An 8898-nucleotide genomic window follows, 5' to 3' on the forward strand; every position below is an offset into this window, starting at 1 on the left:
CCATCAATATACCCTTGTTGAATATCGTGTGAATTACTATGCATGCTCATCTTTTTTGAAGTAAGGGAGATTTAACGTGAGTTGCAAAGATTGGAGTATGCATATTGTTAGAGAGGAACATTGGGCCACCAACTAATGCCATATTCACATGGTAGAAGTTTCAGCTGGACAAAAGTCCAAATACCGGTTGTCCTTGTCTTCCCGGTATGGATGTCCAAAAAGTTGAGATTTATCAAAATTGAGAAATCAAATGAGATTCATCTCCTAGGACCATTGTACAGGAGGTAAAGAGGTACCCCTTTGTGACACTTGGTTGCAACATATGTATGCGATGAAAATCCAAGCTAATTAGGACAAGGTGTGAGCACTATTAGTATATTCTGCATGAGGCGAGCAACTTATAGGAAGTGTTATGCAGGGAGATTTTATAATATACCACGCTTTACTTCGTTCCTTTACTATTTACCACACATTACTTGGATATTTATTATTTGCCACACATTAGACCAATTTCTTTATAATTTGCCCTGTTTCTCCTTTTACAGAACAATTTATTTTTTTAACACGAAAATACATTGTGAAATACACTGCATACGCTCTTTGGCTGAAACGAACCTAGCTGGACATAATGAATCAACCAAACAGATCAATCAATCGGGTCAAACCAAATCCCTAGTTACTCTTGGGCAGCGGACGGGAAACACATAAGCCGCCGAGCGCCGCCGTTGTCCGCCCGGCAACCAGGGACGGACCAGGCATGATCGGCAGCTATGAACGACAGCCACGATCCATGTAATTCTTCCTCTCCCCTGGCTGATTGCGCAATCTACTTCATCATTGCTAAATAATTATAGATGAATCACACAGCCATCGGCTGATTTCTTTTCATAGAATCTCATGTACTTCGTACATTGAATCAACTATTGTAAGGAAGATTTTTTCCAGTGCCAACGAGTCTTTGCTTTGCCTGTTTTAGAATCTTCTACTCCCTATCCGTGATCCATTAGCTCCAGTGCCTCGATGATCCTAGATCAGGCTCTTCACGGTAGCAAGCAATGCCTAATTTCATGCAAATTAGTTAAACAACAATGTGCAACAACGAATTATTAAAAGGTATGTAACTATCCTCAAGAGAGGCTACATCATACAACAGGTTGTTCAAACTAATTAGCAACTGCAATCTGTAGTAGAAGATCGGCGAATTTTGATTCAAATGTTAAACGAGTCTGCCAGTACATTTACAAGCAAAATGGAACTTTATGGAAGCCTCTCAATTGTCAAGTGCTTAGACTTGAGATAATTCTCCTTATTGTACTTAACATTTTGAACTAAATATATTTTGTTTTTTAGTAGGGCATCGACGACGGATACTACAAACTTGTCTACTTCGAATAATGTCCAATCCAATGATGGAAGTAGTTCAATTGATATAGTCATTGATTGGTCCAAGATTGAGATAGCACCTGCGAATGAAGATGAAATTGATGTTCCCATAGCAGAAGAGAATTTGTGCTTGATGCTTGGAATTAATGATAGATCTGGGCATCAATGAGCTATAGTCGGAGCAGCTATCGAAGCCTCCATTGCGAATATCAATGATTCTATGGATGATATTGATGAGAATTTACTTGCTGATGCGGCTTTCCCTGTGCCTGACCATATGCCCGAAGAGAATCATTTCTGGTATGATGAAGAACATCCTGTGATAGAGGAAGGTTCTTTATTCTCTTCGATCGAAGAATTCAGGATGCTCTTGAGAACATTTGCTATTAGAGGAAAGTTTGACATTCAGATACAACATAGTGATACTACTCGATTTATAGGTCACTGTAAAGGGAAAATATGTCATTGGAGAATAACAGCTAGGACAATAGAAGATGGAAAAACAGTCAGGGTATTAACTTATCTACCATCAACCTTTGATGTTACAAGTTGCAACTATTTTGGAAAACAATTAATGAAAGGTATTGTCGTTTTCTGCAGGTTAACAAAATAGTAAAGCCTCACAATTGTTCATCAACAGCTGAAGTGGTATCAAGCATGGCAGACCAAGCATGGGTGGCAGAAAAGTCAATTCCCATACTTCGGACTGAACCAAACATCGGTGCCACGGAGCTGCAAAAAGGTTATATGTTGAGTACAAAGTTACTACTGGGTACCAGACTGTTTGGAGGGCCAAAGAAAAAGCCATGGAAAAGTTATATGGTACATGGGGACAGAGCTTTCAAAATCTCTGGAACTTTAAAGCTGAGATTGAGAAGAGATCTCCAGATAGCATTGTAGAGGTCGATGTGAAGAATGAAGGAGGTAAACTGTATTTCTGCAGATTTTTTATGGCACTCAAGCCATGCATTGATGGCTTTTTGAATGGTTGTAGACCATATGTTAGTATAGACTCAACCTTTATGAACGGAAAGTGGAATGGTCAGTTAGCTAGCATAGAGAGCTTCAATAGCTGGATCAGAGGAATGAAGGACCTTCCCCAGATGAGCTAGCAGACTCAGTAAGAGAGAAAATCATGAAGCTTTTCCATAGGCGGAGAGAGGTTGGTAAATTGCTCCGTGGAATTATCATTCAACAGATAAATAATAGGACTAGAGAACTTGGTCATTTGGAAGTTGGAAGATCAACAGGAGAAAGTTGTGAGGTCAAGGACACCAACAAGAATAATCTTAGGCATGTTGTGAAGATAGGCAGTCATGAGTGCACTTGCCTAGAATGGCAGCGCACCGGAAAGCCTTGTGATCATGCACTTGCTTTCCTTATAGGGACCGCAAATACAAACTTTCATCCATATGTGCATGACTACTACTCAGTGAGCATGTTCCGGGCAGCTTATGCTGGAGAGATTGAACCCATCACAGACAAATCTCAGTGGCCTCAGGTTACTCTAGATTTTGAGATGGTGCCACCAATTTCAAAAAGACCAGTTGGGAGACAGAGGAAACTGAGAATCAAAGGTTGTCTTGAAGATGGTGGTGTTAGCAGTAAAGGGAAGAAAAAGGTAGATGGCAAAGGAAAAGAGAAGGACAATGTCGATGATGCAAAAGAGAAAAAGAGATTTGGCACCACAAATAGATGCAAACAATGTGGAGAGTTGAGGCATAGAAAAGCAACATGTGAAGAAAATGAATCTAGAGAAAGGTAACATTTGTATTGTTGTATCAGTATCACGTATATATTAATCTCTTATTTGTAATGTCTTGTGCATTGAAACAGAAAGAAAAAGGGCAAAAAAAATCATAAAGGTGAGGATCAACTATCTAGAGAGGTGATTGAGCAAGAGTTATTTCCAGATGTTGTTGGAACACCGAAAAGAGATACAATCACATTGCCTCCTAGTCTTCTTGATAGCCCTGTGCCTGTTACGAGGAGGTAATCCTTCTACTTGCTTTCATATGCACAGAATTATGGGAAAAATCTGTTTTCTAACAACATGTATAATTTGTAGGAGACTTGCTATGGCCATGGCCGAAGGTGGCGCATCACCACCACCAGTGACAACTACTACATCTCCGGCTGCGCCTAGTTTTGATGTGCCTTCAAGTTCCAATGCATCCAAGAAAAAATTAACTCCAAGGAGGAGGAAACAATGATTTTAATGAGTCAAGACTCTGTTTTCAATTCTAAGATAGATGTGTTGCCTTTCTTTATTTATTGAATAATGCACACAAAATTTATTATTTTGACTATTTTAAACTCTGAATTATGAGTTGGTGACCTATCGTGTGATGAATTATGTCAATTCCATGTAATCCTAAATTTTGGGATATCTAAAGGCACAACTGATCATAATCAGTACCTATCATGTTTACGTGATATATATCTTTGAATTTGTAAACCAAGGTGTGCTCTGTTCTGTAGCTGTAAATGCTATGCTGCTGTCTAATAAATTAATGCTTGCTTGTTTCCTGGCAAATCTGAACTGTATTTCAGTACCACAACCCAATTTACACCTGACACCTAATTTTCAGAGGAGTCCTATACCATACATATTCAGTTTTGACAATTAAACTTGTTTCCATGAAACCTTCAGGCTACTAGGTTCAGAGTAGTTTTATAGTATTGACGAAGTATTTAGTGTGGCATGCGAATTAACAAGCCAGATGAGTTAACTCTAGTCATACTTTGTATACAAAGTCATATGGACATTCAGTTCAACAGCAAAAGTAAACAAACTTTATCCAGAGCATATGGAGGAGCATAAGAGAGAGCTTACCATCAGTAGCTGGTCGGGGAGGTGGCCACGAGCAGCATGACAGAGAGGTAGCCGACGGCAGGAGCTCGGGGGTGTCGCCACCCAGCTTTGGGATTGTCGTCGGAAGTCGCCGGTAGCATCTCTGTATGAACGCCGGCAAAATAACCTCAAGGCAGGCGACCCGCAGCTCTTCTTCGGTGCATCTCCGCCGCCACTCCAGCGCCGCTGCAAGATCCTACCACCAGCCGCGGTCGCGCCCGCCGCCGAGCGCCACCGTAGCTCCCTCGTCCCCGCCGGCTGCACGACCACCCATTCAAGAGCTCAGCACTGCATCCCCTGCCTTGGCTCCCTCGCGCCTACCCTTGGCAAGCCCGCCGTGGCTCGGCCAGCTGCAAGAACGAGCGTGGGCAAGGCGGCCGGCCGGCGCGGATCCTGGGGCTTCCTCGCCTATATGTGCTAGTGTATTCACTTCTCACTTTCTCAGCTGGAACTCACTGGACGCGGATAGAATGGGGAATAGCACTGGCCAGATGTTTGGTGTTCTGTTTGGTTGGTTGATTATGTCCGGCTAGGTACCGGTCCAGCTAAAGACGTACACGCACTGTATTTCACAATGTATTTTCGTGTTAAAAAAATAAATTGTTCTGTAAAAGGAGAAACAGGGCAAATTATAAAGAAATTGGTCTAATGTGTGGCAAATAATAAATAGCCAAGTAATGTGTGGTAAATAGTAAAGGAACGAAGTAAAGAGTGGTATATTATAAAATCTCCCTGTTATGCATGAGCCATATTATTTTTCACTACCGTTGACATGAATTGCACTTCTCAAAAATATATTTTCAACACTCCTATTGCATTCAAAATGAAAAGCTCTAGCACATGAGCAATCTTACTTCCCTCTGCGCAGGGCCAATCTTATACTTTTATGTTCAGTCACCATCCGTTCTCCAAGCATTTTCTTGAAAGCATGGCTGTCATTCTTAGCTTAATGTGCTTGTCTCAGAATAAAATTAATTGTGGTATAACTGTGATGCTTGAACCTTTCGATATTTTTACTTCTAGTCTTCTCTTGAAATTTAGAGGTGGCACAACATTTATGTTTTGCTCCACAAATAGGACAAGCGAGATACCACTTTATTATATCATATTATGAATATTGCAATCTTGGAAATACTTATGTTTCATGTTGCTTATTATTGTGTTGGTATCCGTTCATGATTTGCATAACTATTGAGTATCCTTAGTTCTTCTTATTATGAATTGCCTGAGCATTTGATCATGTAGTGAGAATATACACATCATATGAAGCAAATAGGTTCGTGAAAGTTTCTTTTATCGCACTCAGTTGTCACTGAATTGTTTGATGACAAGCAATAAGCTAAGCTTGGGGGGAGTTGATACATCCAAAAAGTATCTACTTTCCCGAACACTTTTGCTATTGTTTGCCCTCGATCTTGTGTGTTTTGAATGCAACTAACACGGACTAACGCTGTTTTTCAACAGAATTGCTCTGGTGTCTCGTTTTGTGCAGAAATCCAACTTTCCGGAAAATTCCCGGAAAATATAGAAAACCCCATATTTCACCTGAAGACCCCCGGAGCCAGAAGACGAGACGGATGGGGCCACGAGGGCCCCACACCCACCCTTGGCGCGGGCCAGGCCTTGGCCGCGCCAAGGGATGGTATGGCCGCCTCGGCCACCCCTTCGACCTCTTCTTCGCACTATAAGAAGCCCCTGACCTGAAAACCGAGGGGGGTTCGACGTTTTTCCAGAAAGAGTTCCGCTGCTCTGCCGCCACCAGAAACCCCAATCCGGGGACCAGAAGTTCCGTTATGGCAGCCTGCCGGGACGGGGATTTGGAGGAGATCATCGCCATCACCATCACCGACGCCTCTCCATCAACCATCCATGTTTCCCCCATCCATGTGTGAGTAATTCCCCGCTGTAGGCTGTAGGGGATGGTAGGGATTGGATGAGATTGGTCATGTAATAGCTATAAGATTGTTATGGGCATAGTGCCTAGTATCCGTTGTTAGTATTTTTGACATTGTTGCAACTTGCTATGCTTAATGCTTGTCACTTTGGGCCCGAGTGCCATGATCTCAGATCTGAACATGTTATTGATTCATGAGGATAATTATTGTTTTTTGATCATATCTGCAAGTTGTATACACATATTGTTGTCCGGAACCCGAGGCCCCAAAGTGACCAAGAATTGGGATAACCGGAGGGGATGGCTATGATGTGAGGATCACGTGTGTTCACGGAGTGTTAATGCTTTGCTCCGGTACTCTATTAAAAGGAGTACCTTAATTACCAGTAGTTTCCCTAGAGGCCCCGCTGCAACGGGCTGGTAGGACAAAAGATGTCGTGCAAGTTTCTCATTGCGAGCACGCATGATTAAATAGGAACACACGCCTATGGATATATTATGCTAGGATGCTTTTATCATTATTATTTGCAATGCCTATGTCTTGCTATTACATGGACTCTCTCATTCACGCAACGCCCGCTCATCCATCCCTGTGCCTACAATATTTTAATCTTGATGTCTACTGCAATCATCGCTACTGCTGTTTTTATTTCGCTACTGCTGTTACTTCACTACTACCACTGCCATAAAACTATTACTACTGATAAACTGTTGCGAGCAAGTCTATTTTCAGGTGCAGGTAAATTGACAACTCATCTGTTAAAGCTTATAAATATTCTTTGTCTCCCTTTATGTCGAATCAATAAATTTGGGTTTTACTTCCCTCGAAGACTGTTGCGATCCCCTATACTTGTGGATCATCAAGCCCCTCTTGATAGTACGACAAACTATACTACAATTCAACCTGGTTTCCTAACAACAACAAGAGACAAGTAAAATGAAAGCTTATCTAGAACAAACATTAACTTTGCGCATTCCACTTGAGCAAGATGATGATGATCTTGATCACAACAAGATGGAACACCTCTTGCGGATATCTCCCCCGTACACCACTATGGGGGAGCCTCTTGTTCGGCATATCTTCATATATCCATGATCACCATATGAACGGCAAGCTTCAAGCATATGATCTCTTCTAGATGGCTCATCTTGAACTTGTACTTCATTTTTTCTTTCTTTATTATGTTGATGTCTTGATAGTACACATGAGATATAACTCCATCTTGTTGTTTAAGACACAATTGGCTCAACTCTCTCATGACCAAACTTCGGATCGCTCCTTGATTAACGCCTTGGTCATCACTTTATCTTCTTTAGTTTTTTCTTCTTTCAACCTTGAAGCCAACGTATAGTTCAAGGAATGGCTATGGGAAAACCCTACAAATATAACTTAATGCAACCATTAGCCCATAGAGATTATCATTAATTACCAAAAACATACATGGGAGTTCCATGCATTTTCAGGTGGACCCATGACCAATGTGGCGGGCGCCCTTTGTTGTCCCAAATCTTGGGGTGTGAGGAGGCACAGGGATGTACAGACAAAACATGCCCACATTTTGGTGGATCGGGAGGCCTGCTAGACCCTATTTTGCTGTCTGGACAGCGATCAAGCTGATGGGGGTGGGGAGGGGGGTGGAAGGTTAAGAGCACTGCTGGAAATGGCAGATAGGACGCCCTACACATGTCCCAAATAAATCACAAAAGCACTCGCGAGTAACATTTTTTAGACACTCAAATCCTGGCCCAAAGAAATAACCTCGAAAAGTGCAATATATACAATCTAATCCCATCAAAATTAATATGTATTACTTTTGGCATTCTTTGAGCCTAGAAGGTATGTAGTACTCCAAAGGTACTTCTAGTGGTCCCACATCCTTCTATCTATCTAAACGTTTCTAGAATAATACGAAATAATAAAACAAAGCTAATATTCTATGTATATATATTATGTTTGAAAAAAAGAGCAATACACAATACGTACCTTGAAAAAAAAAGAAAAAAAAATAGCGTCAATAGTTTAAAAATGGGCTGAATTCGCAACCCAATTTGAGCTAGCTAGTAGTCATAGCTAGATTAATACTTTCTAATATCTAGAGTTGTTCTTGAATTTGGATTAAAATTTAGTGACATCATCGATGTGTTTTGTACCTATGTCGTATCATAATTTTACAAACTCCCTCCATCTATAAATAGATGTCTGAGGTTTGTCTAAATTTGGATGTATCTAGTCACTAAATAGCATCTAGATACATCTAAATTTAGACAAAGTTTAGACGTCTATTTATAGATCGACTCGAGGTAGTATATGTTTTCCTGATAGTTTTGGATTCGGGTGTACCCATTATAGGATAACATGTTCTCGAGCCTTGTGTTCGGCTAGGCTTTGAATGGGCCATCTTCTTCATACTTATACTTTGAGCGCCACATACTGGCCTGATCACCACTTCACCAGGGTTTATGCCGCAGAACGGAAATTTCCTGCAGAACCCGCTCCAATGTTATCCATGGGCTCTATCTGCAACATGCAAAACCTGAATTACCGGAAAGATAAACACATCACTTCTTCCTGTGAACTGTGAAAAGGAAGCAGCATCCATTATTCCCCGGTGGCCATCACAATCTTTTTTCTGCACAGTAGTTTTTCCGCTTTTGAACTCAAGAATCAGAGGCAAGTGCAAATTTGACTCAGCAGGCCCAAGCTGATCAAGAACACGTCAGAAAAAGTAATTTCCAAAAAATAACAGGAAAAAGAAAGACAGAGAGA

The 8898-nt window shown here is 41.2% G+C and overlaps 1 long non-coding RNA gene across 1 annotated transcript; it reads right to left on the minus strand.

Moving 5' to 3' along the window:
* Window positions 1-501: 501 nt before the first annotated feature.
* Window positions 502-4451, minus strand: LOC124683192. Its single transcript, XR_006996588.1, has 2 exons — window positions 4220-4451; window positions 502-1059 (listed from the first exon to the last, which is right to left on the minus strand). It is a non-coding gene; the product is annotated as an uncharacterized LOC124683192 (long non-coding RNA).
* Window positions 4452-8898: the final 4447 nt, after the last annotated feature.

This window comes from Lolium rigidum, chromosome 1 (assembly GCF_022539505.1).
Source record: "Lolium rigidum isolate FL_2022 chromosome 1, APGP_CSIRO_Lrig_0.1, whole genome shotgun sequence".
In the NCBI taxonomy this organism is placed as follows: Eukaryota; Viridiplantae; Streptophyta; class Magnoliopsida; order Poales; family Poaceae; genus Lolium; species Lolium rigidum.